Here is a 14,649-nt window from a genome sequence, read left to right as displayed (position 1 = left end):
TCACAAGATCCTTTGCTGTTGTTCTGGGATTGATTTGCACTTTTCGCACCAAAGTACGTTCATCTCTAGGAGACAGAACGTGTCTCCTTCCTGAGCGGTATGATGGCTGCGTGGTCCCATGGTGTTTATACTTGCGTACTATTGTTTGTACAGATGAACATAGTACCTTCAGGCATTTGGAAATTACTCCCAAGGATGAACCAGACTTGTGGAGGTCTACAAATTTTTTCTGAGGTCTTGGCTGATTTCTTTTGATTTTCCCATGATGTCAAGCAAAGAGGCACTGAGTTTGAAGGTAGGCCTTGAAATACATCCACAGGTACACCTCCAATTGACTCAAATGATGTCAATTAGATGCCTATCAGAAGCTTCTAAAGCCATGACATAATTTTCTGGAATTTTCCAAGCTGTTTAAAGGCACAGTCAACTTAGTGTATGTAAACTTCTGACCCACTGGAATTGTGATACAGTGAATTATAAGTGAAATAATCTGTCTGTAAACAATTGTTGGAAAAATTACTTGTGTCATGCACAAAGTAGATGTCCTAACCGACTTGCCAAAACTGCAGTTTGTTAACAAGAAATGTGTGGAGTTTTAATGACTCCAACCTATGTGTATGTAAACCTCCGACTTCAACTGTATAATACATCACTGCACTTAGAAAAAGACTGCCATCTGCACTGCTATTTTAGTTATCAGTTATTCTGACTCTTCTCTCATCATTGATTTAATTTACTTATTTCAGCAATTTGAGGGTTCTGTATAGGTGTCTAATGTTGGTGGGGCATATTATTCTGTTTTAATTAGTGTATTTCTAACTAAGCTGAGATTTACTTTGAAGTCCAAAGTGTAGGAATACAGTTGAAATCAGTTGCTGATACTGACATGGTGGTGTAACATGAATATTGGAATGCTGTGAACCAAGAGGTTGTCAGTTCAAATCCCAGGTAAAGACATGTTGAATAATAATTACTGTATAAATAAACACACAATTAAGTAATTTGTGTCAAAGTGTGTCAAATATGTAAGTTAAAAACACTGTGTGTATCATAAAGACTAATTGAGGGCATCACCTGTGGAATCTCATGTGAAAATTCTAATCCACATGGTTATACGATCACATGTGAAGTGTTGTGTTCCAAAAACACATGGTTTCACATGTAAAAATCCACATCATCATGTTTTGTGTTCCAAAAACACGTGCAAAACATGTGGAAATGTTACGTGAATTCATGTAGTTTTTCCATTAGTCTCTCTCTCTCTGTCTCTTCCCCGCTATCTCTCTCTAGTTTAATATTTTTCTTGCATAACTGAAACTTTTAATCATTCAGGCATTTTTGTTCCTTGTTATTCAGTTTTCTATTTTCTGAAAAAGGACAGAGAGCGGAACGACGGGATGTGTGTTATTGTTTTTCATTTACCAGGCAGGCAGGCATACAGGTAGAGAGCGGGAGAGCGAGAGAGAGCGAGAGAGAGCGAGAGAGAGAGAGAGAGAGAGAGAGAGAGAGAGAGAGAGAGAGAGAGAGAGAGAGAGAGAGAGAGAGAGAGAGAGAGAGAGAGAGAGAGAGAGAGAGAGAGAGAGAGAGAGAGAGAGAGAGAGAGAGAGAGAGAGAGAGAGAGAGAGAGAGAGAGAGAGAGAGAGAGAGAGGCTTTTGGCTGGAACCATCAGGGCCCGGAGACGCTGTGTCCTACATGGAATGGTGACATACTGAACAAAAGCGGTCAAAGGTGAACCCAGCCTCAGCCAATGGCTATAAAGCTTCAAATCACTGTTTCTGTAACTACATCGCTGGCAACTGCCACATAATCCTGAGGAATATTACAAAAAATTATGACTGATCACTTTACACCTCACCTCTCTCTCACTCTCTCTCTCTCTCTCTCTGTCACAACCTCTCCATTCTTTTATTCGTTCATCATCCCAGTAGTCTTGAACACTCTCTCGCTCTCTGTCTCTCTCGCTCTCTCTCTCTCTCGCTCTCTCTCTCTCATTGTCTCTCTCCCTCTCACTCTCGCTCCATCACTCTCACTCTCTCCTTCCATCTATCCCCTGACTGATGTAGAGACATTAAAGGGAGAGGGAGCGGATCTTTTACCTGCACTGATTGCTGTTGCATAATTAACAGCGATGCTCACAGCTGCAGACAAATAGAGTGGAGAACAGCACTGCACTGCACTCTCTCCCTTTCTTTCTTTGTCAACAGACCATTTCTTCCCCTGATATAAACACACACAAACACTCACGCCCTCACACACACACACGTGCACGCATACACACACACACACACACCTGACAAGCGGCATTGACGTCGTCTAGTGCACACAGGGTGCTTTCCGTGGAGCTGACACAGCTGCCGCTGTCCCTGTATCGATTGACCAGAGAGATAGGGACAGAGAGAGAGAGAGACAGAGAGACAGAGAGAGAGAGACAGAGAGAGAGAGAGACAGAGAGAGAGAGAGAGAGAGAGAGAGAGAGAGAGAGAGAGAGAGAGAGAGAGAGAGAGAGAGAGAGAGAGAGAGAGAGAGAGAGAGAGAGAAAGAGAGAGAGAGAGAGAGAGAGAGAGATTGGGACTGAGGGGAGAGGCCTGTCGGTGTGTGCTGTATTGATTCTACATTAATATGACTCAAACAGTCACTGTCCCCAAGATTTATCTGGGAGCGATGCGCTGACCAACCAGCCAACAACTAGACCTGCTGGAACATGACGGACCTTTTTAGTTCCGAAGAGAGAGACTCTCTCTCTCTCTCTCTCTCTCTCTCTCTCTCTGTCTTTCCTTCTCTCACACTCTCTCTGTATCTTTTTCCTTCTCTCTCTTTATCTCTCTCTCTCACTTTCCACCTTTGCCTTTCTAGTATGTGTTGCCTTATGGAATATCACCCTTCAGGTATTGAGCAGAGTGTCTCTCCAGTAAAAAGTGGTCTTGTCCGGCGACTTGACGTCTCATCCCCATATGAATCATAGGCGAGCAGGAGTTCAATCTTTAATATAACATAAACCATAATGAAAAATACACCCACAAGAATATATGTTTAAAAATGCAGGGATACATTGAGGTAGAGCCTACGTCTGACATAAAATATTAATGTTGCGCTGCCAGCCTTGGGAGGAAGATTATTTATTAGGCTATGTCGGCATATGCTAATACAAATACTGCGATGTGTGGGTATTCAAAGTGAACTCTGAATTAAAAATGTATATTGCTTGTGGTCCTCACATATACACTCCTTCGTATCCGGCTCCTTGATAGCCCCCCCGTACTTCACCAGCGAACAGAACCCCCCTGGGGACCTGTCGTTATGTTCCCCAGTGCGAACGTCACAGGAGTTTTGATCATAGGTGTGTGTTTGATATATTTAGATATATTAGATACATTTTGATCATAGGTGATATATTTTAACTGCCTGATTGATTTGCTCACTAGTCGATATAGGCCTTATCCCATAGAGACTAGGGATGTGACAAACTGAACTAATTTCGGTTTTGCATTAAAACGATAAGAACATTTTATAAAATTCCACATCAAATCCTATTGCGTGGTATGACCGCTAGGGGGCAATGAAGTTATATCGCAGTCATACAGTAGGCGGCATCTGGAATCTGCTTGGGTAGGTTACATTTTGTCCCGTTAATTCACTTTGACTGTTGTGTTCCTTCCATTTATTATGTGCATTAGCGATTCACAACAAAAAATGTACCCTGCCAGGTGATCACAGTTCTACCTACATTCTCTTTTCCCTCCGTTATTTGTCTTTAACTCCATTAGGCCTATAGAAATGACTGCCTATAAAAACGTATTTAACTGATGGGATACACAAACGAAACAAACAAAACTGTAGACAAGCTACATTCCTTGCCAAATCATGACAGTTTATCACTAATTCAAAATGGACTGGTTGATTAAAGTAGGGAAAAACACTACCGGTCAAAAGTTTTAGAACACCTACTCATTCAAGGGTTTTTCTTTATTTTTACTATTTTCTACATTGTAAAATAATAGTGAAGACATCAAAACTATAAATTGCTCATATGGAATCATGTAGTAACCAAAAACAGTGTTAAACAAATCAAAATACATTTTATGTTTGAGATTCTTCAAATAGCCACCCTTTGCCTTGATGACAGCTTTGCACACGCTTGGCTTTCTCTCAACCAGCTTCATGAGGTAGTCACCTGGAATGCATTTCAATTAACAGGTGTGCCTTCTTAAAAGTTAAATTTGTGGAATTCCTTTCCTTCTTAATGCGTTTGAGCCAATCAGTTGTGTTGTGACAAGGTAGGGGGGTATACAGAAGATACCCCTACTTGGTACAAGACCAAGTCCATATTATGGCAAGAACATCTCAAAGAAGCAAAGAGAAATGACAGTCCATCATTACTTTAAGACATGAAGTCAGTCAATACAGAACATTTCAAGAACTATGATGAAACTGGCTGTCATGAGGACCGCCACAGGAATGGAAGACCCAGAGTTACCTCTGCTGCAGAGGATAAGTTCATTAGCGTTACCAGCCTCAGAAATTGCACCCCAAATAAATGCTACACAGAGTTCAAGTAACAGACACATCTCAACATCAACTGTTCAGAGGAGACTGTGTGAATCAGGCCTTCATGGTCGAATTGCTGCCAAGAAACCACTACTAAAGGACATCGATAAGAAAAAGAGACCTGCTTGGGCCAAGAAACACGAGCAATGGACGTTAGACTGGTGGAAATGTCTCCTTTGGTCTGGAGTCCAAATTGGAGATTTTTGGTTCCAACCGCCGTGTCTTAAGTGAGACGCAGTGTGGGTGAATGGATGATCCCCGCATGTGTATTTCCCACCATAAAGTATGGAGGAGGAGGTGTTATGGTGTGGGGGTGCTTTGCTGGTGACACTGTCTGTGATTTTTTTTTTTTTATTCAAGGCACACTTAACCAGCATAGCTACCACAGCATTCTGCAATGATACACCATCCCATCTGGTTTGGGCTTAGTGGGACTATCATTTGTTTTTCAACAGGACAATGACCCAACACACCTCCAGGCTGTGTAAGGGCTATTTGACCAAGAAGAAGAGTGATGGAGCGCTGCGTCAGATGACCTGGCCTCCACAATGCCCCAATCTCAACCAAATTGAGATGGTTTGGGATTAGTCGGAGCGCAGAGTGAAGGAAAAGCAGCCAACAAGTGCTTAGCATATGTGGGAACTCCTTCAAGGCTGTTGGAAAACCATTCCAGGTGAAGCTGGTTGAGAGATATCACGTTTCAGGAGAAGACCCAGACAGTGTCAAAGTAACAAAAGTTTATTACAAAAACAGGGGGCAGGCAAACGACAGGTCAAGGCCGAAGTCAGTAATCCAGATCAGAGTCCAAAAGGTACAGAACGACAGGCAGTCTCAGGGTCAGGGCAGGCAGAGGTCAATACTCCAGGGTGGTGTGACAAGGTACAGACGGCAGGCAGGCTTAGGGTAGGCAGAACGGTCAAAACCGGGAAAACTAGAAAACAGGAACTTGACAAAGACAGGAGCAAGGAGGAAAACCGCTGGTAGGCTTAATGAAACAAAATGAACTGGCAACAGACAAACAGAGAACACAGGTATAAATACACTGGGGATAAGGGGGAAGATGGGTGACACCTGGAGGGGGGTGGAGACAATCACAAAGACAGGTGAAACAGATCAGGGTGTGACAAGAGAATGCCAAGAGTGTGCAAAGCTGTCATCAAGGCAAAGGGTGGCTATTTGAAGAATCTCAAATAGATTTTAATTTGTTTAACACTTTTTTTGGTTACTACATGATTCCATGTGTGTTATTTCTTAGTTTTGATGTCTTTACTATTATTCTACAACGTAGAAAATAGTAAAAATAAAGAAATACCCTTGAATGAGTAGGTGTTCTAAAACTTTTGACAGGTAGTGTATGTGTTCCAACCACGAGCTGCAGCTTTGGAATAATAATTGTGTCTTCTCTATTTTAGGCTTTTTTGCTAATGGTACCCGTAGCTCGCAGCCCACCTATGAGTAGCTCGCCAAACAATTCTGAAAGTACATGCAATTTTGAAGTGTTACAGCGCAAACTGTCACAAACAAATCTCACAAGTATCAGAGCCAATTTATGCTTGATCCGAAAATGTGGTCGGAGGCACCATATTGATGGTGGGATGCAATTGCAGATCTCCGAAGGCACGCAGAGGCCAAATTGAGCTCCGTACCGCATCGCCGTACACCTCTCAAATTTTGTAACAATGCGGAACACAAACTCACTTCCTTGACAACTTCCTTCACAACAGCTCTGCGCTGCTCGGCGATGTGCAATAAGGATGAATATCCTGACTTCTGCAGAGGTGTCTGTGTGGTGCACGTCTTTGTCTATCACTCTGTGTGTAGCCAGCCACTTGATGTGATGACTATCGTGTGTGTTGTTCCCCAAAACCTTCTCAATTAAGTGTTAATTGAAAAGTAGGCTTACCTGGCATATGTATATCATGAGTAAGTATATCATTTGTACCTACTCTGAACAAAAATATTAATGCAACATGTAAAGTGTTGGTCCCGTGTTTCATGAGCCCAAATAAAATATCCCAGAAATGTTCCATACGTAAAAATGCAAATTTTTCTCAAATGTTGAGCTTTTCTCCTTTGCCAAGATAATCAATCCACCTGACAGGTGTGGCATATCAAGAAGCTGATTAAACAGCATTATTATTACACAGGTGCACCTTGTGCTGGGGACAATAAAAGGTCACTCTAAAATGTGCAGTTTTGTCACACAACACAATGCCACAGATGTCTCAAGTTTTGAGGGAGTGTGCAATTGGCATGCTGACAGCAGGAATGTCCACCAGAGCTGTTGCCAGAGAATTGAGTGTTAATTTCAATACCATAAGCTGCCTCCAACGTTGTTTTAGAGAATTTGGCAGTACGTCCAACCGGCCTCACATCCGCAGACCAGGTTTATGGCGTCGTGTGGGCGAGCGGTTTGCTGATGTCAACGAGTTATGGTATGGGGTTATGGTATGGGCAGGTATAAGTTACGGACAATGAACACAATTGCATTTTATCGATGGCAATTTGAATGCACAGAGATACCCTGACGAGATCCTGAGGCCCATTGTCGTTCCATTCATCTGCCGCCATCACCTCATGTTTCAGCATGGTAATGCACTGCCCCATGTCGCAAGGATCTGTACACAATTCCTGGAAGCCGAAAATGACCTAGTTCTTCCATAGCCTGCATACTCCCCAGACATGTCACCCATTGAGCATGTTTGGGATGCTCTGGATCAATGTGTACAACAGCGTGTTCCAGTTCCCGCCAATATCCAGCAACTCTATGCGAAGGAGATGTGTTGCACTGCATGAGGCAAGTGGTGGTCACACCATATACTGACTGGTTTTCTGATCCACTTCCCTTCCTTTTTTTAAGGTATCTGTGACCAACAGATGCATATCTGTATTCCCAGTCATGTGAAATCCATAGATTAGGGGCTAATGAATTTATTTCAATTGACTGATTTCCTGAACTGTAACTCTGTAAAATCTTTTAAATTGTTGCATTTTGGTTCAGTATATTTTAATTGTTATTTGCAAACTTTGCCATGAAATGAGCAGCAGCAGTACAGAACCATCCCTAGACTGGCACATTAGATGGCACATTCCTCACTCGCTAGATGCTCAATTAAAGGGTCAGATGCGCCATTTAAGGGGAATTACACAAACAAAATGCAAATGTGTTATTTTTCTTCCAGACCCCAAATAAATGATTGTCTTCTGATGTGATTTAAGCATTGACATGAACTCAGAACATCCAATTTAGTTGTTTCTCTATGAACAATTATAATTTTGAGAGTGATAAACAAAATCTAAAACCAGGAAAAATAAAACGGAGAAAACAATTTGTGAAAATATAAAACATAACTTGGGAGAAAAAAATCACAGACTTTATAGGTCCCCCCTTAGAGTTGTTTATTAACCATTATTTTACCAGGTATATCGACAGAAAACAGTGCACTACTTTATCTTGTACACTAAGGACCCAGGGAAGATTTGCAGGGGAGAGGATAACATAAGAATGTGCCTATTTGAAAGCTAGAAACAAATGAGTAGCTCTCCACGTTTCATTTTTTTAAATGTAGCTCTCATGCTAGAAAAGGTTGGAGAGCCCTGTGCTATAGTGTCCCATTTAGAATAGGTTACACCCCTAAACCTAGGCAGGTTCCAGCATGAACTATTCAACAAAAAACATTATTTTGATGAAGGCAAATTGCATGTTCATTAGTCTAGGGGCCAACTTTCATGTTTCATGTTAACAAAAGCCTGCCCACCAAATTTAATCTCACAAATCAAACACAAGGCAAAAGAAAACATACACCAAATGTGGCTATCTACTACTTAAAAAGGGAAGAATTTTAGCTTTCTTATGCTGTTAACTGTATGTCTCAACTCCCATTATAAAGGAAATAACACCCTGTTGAAACAAGAGTAAACGGTGAACAGTGACATTGAAGAGAAAGACGCAGTAGGGGTTCAAATAGCGCTTCATTTAGCAAATTACCCCGTAACTCAAGTAGGCCATTGAGAATCAATGGCTGCATATCAACTGCAATCATTTCTGTAATCAACACTTTTTTCCCCAACTGTTAAAGACGATGATGTCCGGAGCACTTTATTTTGATTTAATTCATATCAACTCTGATTAACGTTACAGCATTCTTGCATTAGGTAGAACTATTTGTACAAATACAAAATTTAAAAAATCCTTTCATGATGAAGGTCAGGACCTGTTAGTGGTAGTTTTGTGATAACTGCACTGTGATTTTATATTGTGGAGGTTCAATTTCGTTCACGTTCACACCCCTAATAGAGACCTAGGCTTAGATATAAATATAGGTTTCAAACCTCTCTCTCTGCTGTATGCAATTATCCATCCTGTTTTATATTCCAGGCCTATGCAGGAAAACATAGCAGGCTAAAGAGTATAACTAAATAAAATGTTTAATTAAAGGGGTTTGATATGACATTTAGTAATTTTATATAATTAGGCATTACTAGGCTCTTCTACCAACTCCTGATTGGCTGGTTCGTGTCTGTTTGGCTCTATGCTCAAATGCAGTCAGACCCGAGACATTAACCATATCATATGTGCTTTATAATTTCCATTTGTAGAATTATTCATGAATATGATTTGTTTGTAAAGGGATTTCTGGCAATGTATACAGTTTTTGTACATATTTTTGTACATCTCTGTATGTGACATTTATTTTTGTTGATGTTGTTTTGATTTGTTAAAGGTTCAAAATGTAGAAATCGCTTCGCCATTTCCTGGTTGCTAAAATTCTAATAGTTTGCCAAATTTTTGTTTATATGACAAAACAAGCAACTGAAGAGAATCGTTGTACCATCTAAAACAAAATTATTGTATTTTCAGCTGTTTGAAACTGGTGTACAAAACTGAAAGTAAAAGACAAAAAATATCTACTTCAGAACGGAAAGCGTAGAAACAGCACACAAAGAACAGACCTACCGCTTCTTAGACTTGCTTTCAATGAGAATGACAGATGTAGAACTCACAATTCTGTGTGAATTTGGTCAGGTTGCCCAAAATGTTACATATATTTTTAATGATTTCCATTTAATGACAGTGGGAGTAGGGCTGGGCGATATGGTCTAAATGTCATAACATCATATTTTTCACATTTTCGATGGTATGACGGTATGTGACAGTATCTTACATTTTCTACCCCTAAGTCATAAGACTGCTAAATAGTTAGTTAAAAAGTTAACCAAATAGCTACCCGGACTATCTGCATTGACCCTTTTTGCACTAACTCTTTTGACTCATCACATATCCTGCTGCTGCTTTTTATTATCTATCCTGTTTCCTAGTCACTTTATCCCTACCTACAGTATACAGTGCATTCGGAAAGTATTTAGGCCCCTTGACTTTTTCCACATCTTGTTATGTTACAGCCTTATTCTAAAATTGATTAAATTGTATTTTTCCCTCATCAATCTACACATAATACCCCATAATGACAAAGCAAAAACAGGTTTCCATAAACTTTTGCTAATGTATTAAATATAAAAAACGGAAATATCACATTTACATAAGTATTTAGACCCTTTACTCAGTACTTTGTTGAAGCACCTTTGGCAGCAATTACAGCCTCAAGTCTTCTTGGGTATGATGCTACAAGCTTGGCACACCTGAAATTGGGGAGTTTCTCCCATTCTTCTCTGCAGATCCTCTCAAGCTCTGTCATGTTGGATGGGGAGTGTTGTTGCACAGCAATTTTCAGGTCTCTCCAGAGATGTTCGATCAGGTTCAAGTCTGGGATCTGGCTGGGCCACTCAAGGACATTCAGAGACTTGTCCCGAAGCCACTCCTGCGTTGTCTTGGCTGTGTGCTTAGGGTCGTTGTCCTGTTGGAAGGTGAACCTTCACCCCAGTCTGAGGTCCTGAGCACTCTGGAGGAGGTTTTCATCAAGGATCTCTCTGTACTTTGCTCCGTTCATCTTTCCCTCGATCCTGACTAATCTCCCTGTCCCTGCTGCTGAAACACATCCCCACAGTATGATGCTGCCACCACCATGCTACACCGTAGGGATGGTGCCAGGTTTCCTCCAGACGTGATGTTTAGCATTCAGGCCAAAGAGTTCAATCTTGGATTCGTCAGACCAGAGAATCTTGTTTCTCATGGTCTGAGAGTCTTTAGGTGGCTTTTGGCAAACTCCAAGCGGGCTGTCATGTGCCTTTTACTGAGGAGTAGCTTCCGTCTGGCCACTCTACCATAAAGGCCTGATTGGTGGAGTGCTGCAAAGATGGTTGTCCTTCTGGAAGGTACTCCCATCTCCACAGAGGAACTCTGGAGCTCTGTCAGAGTGACCATCGGGTTCTTGGTCACCTCCCTGACCAAGGCCCTTCTCCCCCGATTGCTCAGTTTGGCCCGGCGGCCAGCTCTAGGAAGAGTCTTTGTGGTTCCAAATTCCTTCCATTTAAGAATGATGGAGGCCACCGTGTTCTTGGGGACCTTGAATGCTGTAGACATGTTTTGGTAACCTTCCCCAGACCTGTGTCTCGACACAATCCTGTCTCGGAGCTCTACGGACAAGTCCTTCGACCTCATGGCTTGGTTTTTGCTCTGACATGCACTGTCAACTGTGGGACCTTATGTAGACAGGTGTGTGCCTTTCCAAATCATGTCCAATCAATTGATTGTACCACAGGTGGACTCCAATCAAGTTGTAGAAACATCTCAAGGATGATCAATGGAAACAGGATCCACCTGAGCTCAATTTCGAGTCTCATAGCAAAGGGTCTGAATACTTATGTAAAGAAGGTATTTCTGTTTTTTATTTTCTAACAACTTGTTTTTGCTTTGTCATTATGGGGTATTGTGTGTAGATTTAATCAGTTTTAGAAATATGCTGTAACGTAACAACATGTGGAAAAAGTCAAGAGGTCTGAATACTTTCCGAATGCACTGTATGTACATACTGTATCTACCTCATTTACCTCGTACTCCTGCACATCGACTCGGTACTTACCGTGTATATAGCCAAGTTATCGATACTCATTGTGTATTTATTCCTCATGTTATTATTTTTCTATTATTTCTCTCTCTTTGCATTGTTGGGAAGAGCCTGTAAGCATACACCTGTTGTTTACGAAGCATTTGAAAAATACAACTTGATTGATATAGTTGTTTTTTTTTTTTAAGTATAATACACGTTCTAAATATGCTTTATTAGTAGTGAATTACCCTAGGGTGGCAACACATACATTCTAAGTGTTTTTAATTGGGCTTACTTAACCAAATGTTGGAATAATATAGTGGGCACTTTGAATAGGAGGGGGTATTGTGACAGGGTAGGAACCAAAGTGTTGGTCTGTGTCCCAGTGGACCCTAATTAGATGTTATATTACATTTTAGTCATGTAGCAGACGCTCTTATCCAGAGCGACTTACAGTTAGTGAGTGCATACCATTTTTATTTTTATTTTTTATACTGGGCCCCCGTGGGAATCAAACCCACAACCCTGGCGTTGCAAACGCCATGCTCTACCAACTGAGCTAAATCCCTACCGGCCATTCCCTCCCCTACCCTGGACAACGCTGGACCAATTGTGTGCCGCCCCATGGGTCTCCCGGTCGCGGCCGGCTATGACAAATGTGCTTTTTGGTCTTAATTTAAAGTTAAGGTTAGGCATAAGGTTAGCAGTGTGGTAAAGGTTATGGTTAGGTTTAGAATCACATTTTAAGAAGAAAAATTGTAGAAATAGGCAGAGTTTATGACTTTGTGGCTGTGGTAACTACTGACGACCAAGCACAACTCCGATATAACGTTTATTTTCCCCAAGTTGCCGGAATGTGACGTGTCCTAATTATATCAGTACACTCGTAACAACCTAATCATTACGAAACTTCTATTCAATCAAATAAGCCGCACTTAGCAAATAAGCCACTCAATTTTTTGTTAATCAAATTTGACACTCTCTCATTGACCTCCATACAAAAACTCCTCCTGCTGGAGAAGAAAGATTTTGGCCCCAGTTACAGTATCCCTCTCACTTTGCCTTTTCCTTTCTGGTTCAACTCAGGATAATGGGTCATACGAAAGTGGCTCACCTTTTAGCCAGGCATATTTCTATGGCAACGACTCCTTCAGAACTACCCTGCTCCAGGGCAGGCTAACTCACGGCTACCTCCACTTACCCTGAATGAAATCCCTGAGCTGTGAGTTGAGGAATGTGAAGCTAACTGAAGCTGGTTAGCTTTAGAAAACCCTGAGTAGATCTAGCTTGCTTGTAGGATACCCCTCAGCACTGGTACAAGGCTGTATTAACTAGCTACATTTGCTCTAAGTACATCTTGTTGCATCTGCAGCATTGACCATGCAGACAGACTGTCACTGCAAGTGAAAGGCAAGTGGTTATGACCGGTGGTAGAGCAAAAACTGCTATCCTTGAGTGAAAGGGAGCGGGGCTTGGTGTGTGTGGAAGGAGAGAGAGATGACTCAAGTAGCAAACAAATAAACTACAAAAACAGACATTACACACGGCAGAGTAGCGTAACACATTTAACAAACCAAAATTTGAAATACCGTAATACAAGGTAGATTAAAAGTCCAAACTGGTCCGTGCATCAATACCGGTATATAGTAAAATACGGTATACCGCCTGAAGTGTGGTCCTCTGTAGCTCAGCTGGTAGAGCACGGCGCTTGTAACGCCAAGGTAGTGGGTTCGATCCCTGGGACCACCCATACACAAAAAATTTGTGCACGCATGACTGTAAGTCGCTTTGGATAAAAGTGTCTGCTAAATGGCATTAAAAAAAAAAAGTGAGAGTATGATTATTTCAAAGTCAAGGATTTCTCAAAATGATAGCTTGAGAGGATAGGAAAGGAAATGAGAGGAGAGGAATAGCATTGGGGTAAGGGTTGAGGGTCAGGGTTGAACCGGGAGGTGGACATTAAGCTAGGGTTGTGGTTGAGGCTTGCGTTTTGGTTTTGGTTTTAGCATTTGAATCTTGTTAAAACACCCAACACTACCACTCAGAGGGAAAAACTTTTCTTATACTCTTCACTCTGCACTGTCAGAGAATCGTCCAACCACAACTTCCACACTTCACCTGTAAGTAAACACAGGACGATTTTACTCCAATAGAAAAAGATTAGAGTAAATTCAGAGAGTTAAAGCTAACGGCTCTTTAGATTTACTGGTAGGAAGTACAAAACGTAGGCCCCATCGCTAACCACCCCGTACAGACAGTGATATCTCCCTGTGTGAGTGATGTGGTCAATAACTGCTGAGTCTGGTGTCCGCCATTTTAGCTGCCATCTTTCTCTATGCATTTATGCTGCGCTTGGGAGATTCCCTGGCTCCGGCATCTGCTGATTGCCCCTACACACTAATCTATTCTCATAGCTTATTTATACTCTGTTCACTCTATCCCCACGGGTAAAAGCTTTTGAAATCACTTATCTCCATCAAGGGAAGAGAGAAGGAGAGAGGAGGAGAGAGAAGAGAGAGAGAGTGAGACAAGGAGGAGGGGAGAAAAAAAAAGACTACTGATGTTACCTTTTCTTCCGGGTTTTTTATGCTTGTTTTTTGCAGCTCATTTTTGCTAGTGGCTAAATGGCTGGAGGCCAGAGATACTGAGGTGAGGGTGTACAGGGGTGTGTGGGGGTGGGGGGTAGAGGGGGTTAGTGTAGTGCTGACAGTGTGTTTGTGAAGTGTGTATGTGCGTGTGTGTGTTGAACAGGAGGAGTGCTGGGATTGAGCCAGGACAGGACAGGACAGGGAATTGGTCAGTATCAAACACAGAGCTGCTTTCCCAATCCAAGCCACAAGATGGCAGCAGAAGACCTCTGCAAAACCAGGAGCCTTTAGAAGTGATTCAATGGTTTTACTGTCGCAATAAAGTTGTGAAATTGCATAATTGCTCTTATTTCTGTGTGTGCATGCATGCATGGAGAATGAAATAAAGAGAGGGAGAGTGAAAGGGAAAGGGAGAAGGATATGGAGAGGGAGAGGGAGGGCGGGAGAGAGAAGAAGAAGGAGGAGAGGGAGAGAGAGAGAGAGAGAGAGAGAGAGAGAGAGAGAGAGAGAGGGAGGGAGGGAGGGAGGGAAGGAAGGAAGGAGGGAGGGAGGGAGAGGGAAGGAGGAC

This window comes from Coregonus clupeaformis, chromosome 1 (assembly GCF_020615455.1).
Source record: "Coregonus clupeaformis isolate EN_2021a chromosome 1, ASM2061545v1, whole genome shotgun sequence".
NCBI classification, from domain to species: domain Eukaryota; kingdom Metazoa; phylum Chordata; class Actinopteri; order Salmoniformes; family Salmonidae; genus Coregonus; species Coregonus clupeaformis.
The sequence above is the reverse complement of the archived record's forward strand: the minus strand, read 5'-3'. Positions refer to the sequence as shown.